This window comes from Pinus tabuliformis, chromosome 2_2 (assembly GCF_031772625.1).
Source record: "Pinus tabuliformis cultivar Carrire ecotype Pingquan chromosome 2_2, CPIR1, whole genome shotgun sequence".
Classification (NCBI taxonomy): Eukaryota; Viridiplantae; Streptophyta; class Pinopsida; order Pinales; family Pinaceae; genus Pinus; species Pinus tabuliformis.
The window spans coordinates 1,171,421,075-1,171,432,514 of NC_142300.1; positions in this window are offsets into that span (position 1 = coordinate 1,171,421,075).

The window sequence follows — 11,440 nt, forward strand, 5'->3', positions numbered from 1 at the left end:
CAAATCTTCCAAATCAAACAACCACAATGTTTTTTGAAATATCTGGATAGCTTGTGAAACATTATCTCCATAAGTGATGTTGTATATGCTTAGATCAATCCAAATTAAAGAACATACATGGTGACTCTATTACATTCTCAAAATGAGCATATTGTCTAGAGCTTATAAAAAACATTCAAGCATCACATAACCAATTCCTTTTACTTAATTCACAGTCAGTAGGAAGCATTTATGTCACAACAGAGAGGTGGTTTTTCAGTGAGATTTGAAAAGTAATGTTGAAATATGGCACACTTACTTTGGAGAAAACAAGGTAGCATCATCATGATATGTGTGACCACATGGTTAACAAAAGAGAAATATAACGAAGCCAATATTTTCTAGGTTTGATTTTGAAAAAACTGGTCTGGTATTCTTAATTCTGTGACTAACCATGTGAGCGATATACCCATTTGTTCAATGTATATGTATTATGGATGTCTTTCAAGCTATGTAATTCTCCATATATCATTTCTGCACTGAAAATTATTATTTTTTTGGACCCCTATTCTGAAATTGAACATATGCAGGACCAGGCAGTCTTTGGAGAATGCATAGTATGGTAAATTGCAAAACAAGTATACATGAAAAATCGGTATATGTATGTCACTTCATATCTTTTCCTTTGTAAACAAATACTTGCTCATTACTTTGTTAATTGCTGAGATGGAGGGCAGAAAATGAGATGGTCTGTAGATACTCCCATTTAAATTGTTGGCCCTCATCTGAATATATAAATGTGTCAATGCTTGGTGATGTTGATGTTGAAACTTGAGGAAAGTGCTACTATTCTTATTTAATGCTGGAGTGATTATGTTCTTATTTAATGCAGTGTTGTTAGTTGGATAACATATTTCAAACCAAGTGCATATTTAAATCACCATTGCCTTCTCTTCAAATTAAGAACCATAAATTCAGTGTTGCCTTGAAGGATAATTCTCATTGTGATGTTTGTGTCTGATCGAACAATAGATATAGCTTTTCTTTTGTTTCATTGATGAACATAGAAGTGTTGTGAATGTTTTGAAATGAAATAACCTTATTTAATAGTTAGAAATGAATGTCATAGAAACTGGGTTCTTTGGATATGCCACACATAAAATAAATAATTGAAAGCATAACACAGAGACAGAGGTTAGTGTTAAGGAATTTATATGCATTGTTGTAATTTGTCATTCAAGGAATTGCAGAGACACCAGTTGAATTTATTAATTCCACAAAGGATCCGTGTTGGTGAAATGGAGAGGCCATAGGCATATTACATTTACAGATCAACTTGACTCCTTGGACAATGTCTTTCTGCTAACAGACTCCAGAGAGATTTCCTTTGCCTATATATTCATACCTCTACATTGAACACATTTTCTTTAGCGTCTTGCCCCTCTGAGCTTTCTCCTTGTGGTTTACAGTGACCTTGTATATAGACAATCAAAGCCAAACTTTGTTCTAATGAATTCAATGATAGATTTTTATCTATTCTTCTTCTTTCTTTTGAATAAAATATGTTTTATATTTATAGGAAAATATTTACAAACAATAGAGAATAAAAAGAAAGAAAGTGAAAAGGCATGTAGAATGGACAACATAACTTCCTCCCACAAGTTCCTAAAACTTAGATAGATCCTAAATAAGCTATGGGATCTAAAGATTGGACATCTTGAAGTGTCCTTGAGCAAGAGCTGAGGGTTACCTCATCCCTCCACATAGAACAAAATGCAGACAATGAGCTATCTTGAAAGCGAAACATGTGCAGAACTATGTGAATGGTTGTTTCAAAACTTAATGTATTTTGGTTTTATGTGAAAGTTATGTTCTTGTTGGAGATAGAGTAGATTACCAGGAATATTGGCTTGTAAGAGTTTCTGCCTATTTACTATTGATTGATACCTTTAACTGACTTCATGGAAGTACCAATAGAGTTAGTAAAGAAGATACTGACACTTGATATATAGTTTGCTCCCAACTACATTTTTGATCCAATATGTAGAAATCAAACTGTCACTTCAAACATGTTTTTATAGATATAGGGATATGGCCCCTATCCATTGATAACCAACCCCTCATCAAGTAACTTAAGATCTATAGATATTATATAATTAATTACACAGGAGGCTAGAGAAATTAAGTACAGGGCTTGAAATACCCTCTTACTGCACGAATGAAGACCTTTACTTTTTCAGTAGCCTCTTAGTCAATCTGTAAATGGAATAGACAGATAGATAGATAGATTTATATAGATAGTTGCATCATAAGAAACATATTGTCTTCAAGAAATGGTTCTGGTGAATGCCAACGTCATTAGGCCCTATCAATATTACCCATCCTTTAATAAATACAATATAAAATTCGTTGGGCTGAAGCTGGTTCATTTGTCACTGCATTAAAGTTAATTGAAGCATGCTTCTATATATGGACTGCATTCAAATGCCTCCTCCACAATGCTTGGAAGATTCCCATAGAGATGTTTTGGGGAAGTGCAATTGACTTCACCAAGCTTAGCCGCTTATGATGAAGAAAGTGTTATAAGGGACATATGGGAAAATTTGTGCAATGCCTACGATCTCCTTGGTTCTTGTTTTGTATGAAGCATGTTGACCATCAATCCTAGAATGGATGCAGTAAGCATCAAAAACTACAATGGGAATGGAACCTATTGTTTTGATAAGTGTTGTAGGCCAAGCTGCAATCTGAACATTGCATGAATTTAGGCTCCAACAGAAATAGAAACCCTACATTCTAATCTATTACAAGTAGCTAAAGCATTTACAATATTGTCACATTGTAACTCTCTTTAGGCTTATTTTGAAAACCCTAAACTCCTTGAACACATGAGGAGGTTGACCTTGATTATATTTTTCAGTGAGAATCTAGAGAGCAGGGACTTTTTATTCTCCCCAGATTTTGCATTGTTGTGATTGTGGCACAACCTATTTTCCACCCATGTTTTTTTTGTGGCATGACCCATGCCTTATTACATAAGTTACATTATTCAATAAGCATATTCAAAAATAAAAGTAGTGGCATAAATCATAATTCCAATAGGATTGTGTATGTATTTACATTGTATTCTCTCTTTCTCTAGATCTAGGTGATAATTGGAAGACAACCAGAACCCAACTGTATGTTGGACAGTTTTCCTTTGAAAGAGTAGTGTCATTCCAATAAGAGGAGGGAAACATAATTATTCTTCTAGTTATTTGAAGTTTCTAAATAGAAATAGAAAGTACCAAATTGAGGCTTGCAAGAAAACCATCAAGTCAATATAGATTCATATTCAAGACTAAGGTTATGATCATCAGCATGTCTCAACATGCTTTCTTTGACTACCATTTTTACTTTGGAGGGGATAGGATTGAGATTCCTACAGCCTACACGTAATTCGGGTTTAGGTATTAGGAGTCTAGTTTAGATTGATGCATGCTTTCTATCCCCAACTTAATAAGGAATATGTCTTGCTTGGCTCAAGAGATAGTGTTGTAGGACATCTCGTTCAAGATACACCACTTTGGACATGATCATGAGAGCCATAACCCTTTATGGCTTCAAGGCGTGGGGACCTGGCTTGCTTTGGGTTAACTGGGCTAGGATAGTGAGATTTTAAAACCTTATATTGCAATGCTTAATCTACTAACATGCAATTCCTCAGTCTATCATCTAGGTGGAGTTCAAGGTATTGCTTCAATAGATCCCCCCCTGGTGTAATTGTTGTAGGTTCATCTTAATCGCTATAGTTAGTGGCCATTTCTATCAATCAACTTGCTCTCTTTAGGTAATCTTTAGACACTCTAGGTGAGCTCCTACTATCTAAATAATACTTAACCTAGGGGATTAGAGAGGATATCTACAAGCTACATCCAAATCACTTGGAATTCCCTCCTCAAAGGTATTAGCTTAAATATGCCATTTTATTATTTTGAGTGTTGTATGTAGCTAATTGACTCTTATTGTTAGGCCTATCTATAGTAATAGACATTGGATGCACAACCTTAGGATTCCCCTTGGTTATTTCAGAGTGGGCTCCCACTAGCCTTCGTTTTAGATAGCTCACCACATCACACACCTCAAAAGGAATTTTCAGATATGTCAGTTAGAAGAGATCAAGTTGGAGGGGAAAATTTCCTTCAACTATTCCATCTATTAGGAGATAACGATGTTACATATTTATTTGATCTCTTATTGATTGATAACACTTGTTGTTTGGTTGTTTTCTCATGACTGACATCTTATTCATCAGTTTTCAAGTTCTGTTTGTTGCCTAGAGTTTATAGCCCAGGGACTAGGCACTAGGTCTTGCTTAGCTTTCGATTTTAAATCTTAAAATACAAAAGCAATATCATTATCTGAATCTATTTTTTAGAATTTAAAGGACAGTTTTGTAGGCTTCTCATCAATTCCTCCCTTTTGTTGGAGGAGATATGACCTTAAGTGAGAAGGATGATCACCAAGGTGACAATGGGTGATATCCTCAAGTAATGATGGGGTTTGTAATGGTCTGAGTTACCATAAACAACCTGAGAACAGATTGAAGGGAATGATGAGCACATTAATTGACCAAGTTCAATCTAATTGTAATACTTCAGAATGTTATAAGGAAGACATAACATTTCATTCATATATTCAACACAGGATTAATGTGTCAATTTATTTTAAAAACATCCAATGTGAAATATAATCTAACCCATTTTTTTAATTATGTTACTTAATGATAAAATTTTCTCTGATCTTTCGATTCAACAACTTGTGGCATAGACCAGTGTGCGCTGCTAGACTGAATTAGAAAGCTTTGGAACATTTGACATCTCATATAAGTATTGGTTCTAGTGGATCTCAGGGATTTAGTCATTCATTCAATCAGTTATTGTAGTAGTCTTCCTTTTTGCTAATTTTCATTTTTATTAAATACTAAATTATATTTTGGATCTTAGGGATTTTGTTATGCACTAGATTATCTAATAGCAAGAAAAGCACTGAATGTGAAGCACAACTCCTAAATATAACTTGAGTATAATAATATATTTGTATACTAGTTGTTACCTCAATACTCATGGCACTGTGGGTTTGAGTGGAGGGTAAAATCCTATTTTGATAAATATCTCAGCTAGGTAAAGATTGCATAAGCACAAATATGGATCAACTTTATGGAAGTGAAATGCATTTTATTTTATAGTCATAAGATATGCTAAAATTTTGTGAAAGAGTGATGTGGCTATTGTATAGTAGTTTGGCACAATCCAATCTCTTCTTTGAGCATCACGATGTAGTAGAGTTTAATTTTTTTGGATGAATTGTGGATACCATGTTTGTAGTTCATATTAGACATTATCATAAAAACCCTTACTCTCCAGATTCTTAAAGGTTTATAACTTTCCTAGGTTTGAATTTTACTAATAGTTGGCGCCATAGCCTGAAGATTAATGTTGTGAATGAGTTTGAACCTTTAATTGGCTCCAACTGTGTGAAGTATTTGGAATGTTTAATAGTCAATGCAACATATTATATCTTTTTTTTTTTATTTACTAGGTTTGATTGTTTGGTTAGTTGATTCAAATGCCTTCACAAGGCAACATGATAGGGTAGTGGGAACTTGTGCTTATTTATTCAAAAACAAGTTTTTTCAAAGAAAACCTTTAAAGCTTTATGGAATTCTATAATCTAGTGAGTTTAGTGTGATAGATGCCCTTGCTCTTGGTTGCATTATTTAAGGCAACAAACTGTTTTGAGAGAAAATAATTTTGAAAATACCTCCTTTTTAATTTACTAATCTGAAAAGTATTTTGAAAATCCCTCCCTTTTAATTTTCTAATCTTATTTGAATTTACTTGTGTAGCCATACCAGCAGACGGAAGATGCTTGTGTTAGGTTTTTTCTCATGGTGCTTGCTTGAGAAGTGGAAAACTAGCTCCAAATGAGAGCCTTCAACGAGAGCTAGCAGATGAATTGCATAACAGAGTAAGCCTTTATTTATAAAGTTTAATATTTTGTCTCATGGGCTTTTAATTTAAATCTTATGGGTCAATATTATTTGATGGAATGTTAAAATTGTAAGTTGTGGTGTGATTACATGATATTTGCAGAAATAATCTACTTTATTCCTTCCATGTAAATTTTAAATAATTAGGATATGTGATCTTACTTGTAGTATATCTAGATTCTACACATCACATTTAGTCAGTTTTTTTTTGTATTTTAAATAGGTTAATCATGCTTCAATGCTTGATTGCTTGGATGCCATATTTGGAAGGACCCATTGATATATAAGGAACAATACCATATATATCATTATCAAACAATTCTCTGACAAGTAACTTCATATCCTCAAATTCACGCAATCATTATATTAACCTTTGGAGCCTTCACTGATTCATTACATATACCCGCACATCTAAACAAATGACTACATGTTTCCAAACCCTCCAAAATTTATAAAGTATATGCCTCATTTTGTCTCTGATTCCACATTGTTGGTCAATTCAAACCTTGTAAGTTATTGAGGGGAGTGCTTGTTATTTTAAAAGTTATTATTTTTATTAGAAATTTATTGGTCTATAAAATTTCAGGCTATTAGTGATTCCATAGAAAATTGGATCGTGATGCTGCATGATATTGTACTTCAAGCTCCTAATAAAATTTCTCTACCATGTAGGCCCTTTTTTCTCTCTCTTTGATGCCTTTCTCTTTTTAACACCTACGATTGATCAAGTAGGTATGATTTTTTCCATTACTTTCAAGTTTTTAGTACGTAAAGTTCTCTCTCTCTCTCTTCCCAAGTTGTAGATTTCTCTTGTAACAATTATAGTTTCTTCTTCTTCTCACTACATCGCTTTAAGGGATTTGGGTTTAATGCCAACTTTGATCCCTCTTCTCAAAGATCTGGATCCACAACACATACACTTGGTAGCAGTTGTTGTGCATGTTCTTGAGGCTTTTATGGACTATAGTAATCATGCTACAACCTTATTTAGGGATTTAGGACACTTGGATAACACCCCAACATGCTTGAAGATTGAAGTCTACCATTTTGAGGAGAGAGTAAGGAAGCAGAGTGGAGAATCAAAATCAGGTTCGAAGGGAAAGTCTCCTCAAAAAAATGATGTTGCAGGTTCAGAGGCAATGCAGATATCTCAACCTGACACATTGGTTCTTTATGATAGAAGACTTCTTATGAAGGCTTTGCTTCAGGCTATATCTCTTGGCACATATGCTCGTGGAATACTGTATGGCTCTATGGATTTGAAGAGAGTTATTTTCCATTTTTCTTGTGAACTATATTCAAAATATCAAAGGACATTGGTGGTGGTGTATTTTCACTTGCAGCTACAATCATGAGTGATCTTATTCACAAATATCCAACTTGTTATTATGTTGTAAATGTTGTTGGTTTTCCCGTTGCTTTTTTTGATGCCATCATCGTTGGTGTCCTCCCTTCTACAGATGCAGTAGCATGTATACCACAATTCTTGGGTGCTTGATCCAAAATGGATCCAAGGACTCTCTAAGTCTTAAAAATCATTCAAAAGATCAAAACAAGCGCATAAGGAAAACCTATGGAAAAGTCGGATTACACTATCAAGAGGTAAGAACACCAAGAAAACAGTGAAAATAGAGCTATCGGCGGCTTGGACAGTGAATGCATAGTAGCCGTCAGATCTGGTCGATCAACGGTCCAGATCTGATTGTCAAATCACAATTGGAAAAGGTTATCGGAGGTTATTGGTAGAGACCATATGGAACTTGCAATGTCGATCGACGAAGTCTACGAGGACTGTTGATCAAGCACGTAGATCGACGGCCCATGTTGCATCGCAATATCGCTATCGCTAAATACAATGGAGTAGGGTTATATACATACACATATATGTGATGTGATGGATGGACTGGATAAAAATTATAAACGAAGTTTGATATATTTTGAAATTCGGGAGATGTCATTTTCCTTTGTATTTTTTATTTTCATTAAATAAACAAAATGTAAAGAATTAGGTGCTGATGTGATGAACCAAACCCGAAAGGGGTTTTTAATAATGTTAAATATGATTCAAGTTCGATAAGCGGGATTTTCAATATTTTTAATGTATTTTCAATACAAAGGGAAGTCACGGTATGTGCGGGATTTCGAGCGGGCCAAGGGTGGTAAGTGGTAGGAAAATTTGTGCAATGCCTACGATCTCCTTAATTCTTGTTTTGTATGAAACATGTTGACCATAAATCCTAGAATGGATGCAGTAAGCATGAAAAACTACAATGGGAATGGAACCTATTGTTTTGATAAGTGTTGTAGGCCAAGATGCAATCTAAACATTGCATGAACTTAGGCTCCAACAGAAATAGAAATACTACATTCTAATCTATTACAAGTAGCTAAAGCATTTACAATATTGTCACATTGTAATTCTCTTTAGGCTTATTTTGAAAACCCTAAACTCCTTGAACACATGAGGAGGTTGACCTTGATTATATATTTCAGTGAGAATCTAGAGAGCAGGGACTTTTTATTCTCCCTACATTTTGCATTGTTGTGATGGTGGAACAACCTATTTTCCACCTATGTTTTTTTTTTGTGGAATGACCTATGCCTTATTACATAAGTTACATTATTCAATAAGCATATTCAAAAATAAAAGTAGTGGCATAAATCATAATTCCAATAGCCCATGTTTTCTGACTGTGTATGTATTTACATTGTATTCTCTCTTTCTCTAAATCTAGGTGATAATTGGAAGACATTCAGAACCCAACTGTATGTTGGACAGTTTTCCTTTGAAAGAGTAGTGTCATTCCAATAAGAGGAGGGAAACATAATTATTCTTCTAGTTATTTGAAGTTTCTAAATAGAAATAGAAAGTACCAAATTGAGGATTGCAAGAAAACCATCAAGTCAATATAGATTCATATTCAAGACTAAGGTTATGAACATCAGCATGTCTCAACATGCTTTCTTTGACTACCATTTTTACTTTGGAGGGGATAGGATTGAGATTCCTACAGCCTACACGTAATTTGGGTTTAGGTATTAGGAGTCTAGTTTAGATTGATGCATGCTTTCTATCCCCAACTTAATAAGGAATATGTCTTGCTTGGATCAAGAGATAGTGTTGTAGGACATCTCGTTCAAGATACACCACTTTGGACATGATCATGAGAGCCATAACCCTTTATGGCTTCAAGGCGTGGGGACCTGGCTTGCTTTGGGTTAATTGGGCTAGGATAGTGAGATTTTAAAACCTTATATTGCAATGCTTAATCTACTAACATGCAATTCCCTAGTCTATCATCTAGGTGGAGTTCAAGGTATTGCTTCAATAGATCCCCCCCTGGTGTAATTGTTGTAGGTTCATCTTAATCGCTATAGTTAGTGGCCATTTCTATCAATCAACTTGCTCTCTTTAGGTAATCTTTAGACACTCTAGGTGAGCTCCTACTATCTAAATAATACTTAACCTAGGGGATTAGAGAGGATATCTACAAGCTACATCCAAATCACTTGGAATTCCCTCCTCAAAGGTATTAGCTTAAATATGCCATTTTATTATTTTGAGTGTTGTATGTAGCTAATTGACTCTTATTGTTAGGCCTATCTATAGTAATAGACATTGGATGCACAACCTTAGGATTCCCCTTGGTTATTTCAGAGTGGGCTCCCACTAGCCTTCGTTTGAGATAGCTCACCACATCACACACTTCAAAAGGAATTTTCAGCTATGTCACTTAGAAGAGATCAAGTTGGAGGGGAAAATTTCCTTCAACTATTCCATCTATTAGGAGATAACGATGTTACATATTTATTTGATCTCTTATTGATTGATAACACTTGTTGTTTGGTTGTTTTCTCATGACTCACATCTTATTCATCAGTTTTCAAGTTCTGTTTGTTGCCTAGAGTTTGTAGTCCAGGGACTAGGCACTAGGTCTTGCTTAGCTTTCGATTTTAAATCTTAAAATACAAAAGCAATATCATTATCTGAATCTATTTTTTAGAATTTAAAGGACAGTTTTGTAGGCTTCTCATCAATTCCTCCCTTTTGTTGGAGGAGATATGGCCTTAAGTGAGAAGGATGATCACCAAGGTGACAATGGGTGATATCCTCAAGTAATGATGGGGTTTGTAATGGTCTGAGTTACCATAACCAACCTGAGAACAGATTGAAGGGAATGATGAGCACATTAATTGACCAAGTTCAATCTAATTGTAATACTTCAGAATGTTATGAGGAAGACATAACATTTCATTCAAATATTCAACACAGGATTAATGTCTCAATTTATTTTAAAAACATCCAATGTGAAATATAATCTAACCCATTTTATTAATTATGTTACTTAATGATAGAAGTTTCTCTGATCTTTCGATTCAACAACTTGTGGCATGTACCAGTGTGCACTGCTAGACTGAATTAGAAAGCTTTGGAACATTTGACATCTCATATAAGTATTGGTGCTAGTGGATCTCAGGGATTTAGTCATTCATTCAATCAGTTTTTGTAGTAGTTTTCCTTTTTGCTAATTTTTCATTTTTATTAAATACTAAATTATATTTTGGATCTTAGGGATTTTGTTATGCACTAGATTATCTAATAGCCAGAAAAGCACTGAATGTGAAGCACAACTCCTAAATATAACTTGAGTATAATAATATATTTGTATACTAGTTGTTACCTCAATACTCATGGCACTGTGGGTTTGAGTGGAGGGTAAAATCCTATTTTGATAAATGTCTCAGCTAGGTAAAGATTGCATAAGCACAAATATGGATCAACTTTATGGAAGTGAAATGCATTTTATTTTATAGTCATAAGATATGCTAAAATTTTGTGAAAGAGTGATGTGGCTATTGTATAGTAGTTTGGCACAATCCAATCTCTTCTTTGAGCATCACGATGTAGTAGAGTTTAATTTTTTTGGATGAATTGTGGATACCTTGTTTGTAGTTCATATTAGACATTATCATAAAAACCCTTACTCTCTAGATTCTTAAAGGTTTATAACTTTCCTAGGTTTGAATTTTACTAATAGTTGGCGCCATAGCCTGAAGATTAATGTTGTGAATGAGTTTGAACCTTTAATTGGCTCCAACTGTGTGAAGTATTTGGAATGTTTAATAGTCAATGCAACATATTATATCTTTTTTTTTTTGTTTACTAGGTTTGATTTTTGGTTAGTTGATTCAAATGCCTTCACAAGCCAATATGATAGGGTAGTGGGAACTTGTGCTTATTTATTGAAAAACAAGTTTTTTCAAAGAAAACCTTTAAAGCTTTATGGAATTCTATAATCCAGTGAGTTTAGTTTGATAGATGCTCTTGCTCTTGGTTAAATTATTTAAGGCAACAAACTATTTTGAGAGAAAATAATTTTGAAAATACCTCCTTTTTAATTTACTAATCTGAAAAGTATTTTGAAACTC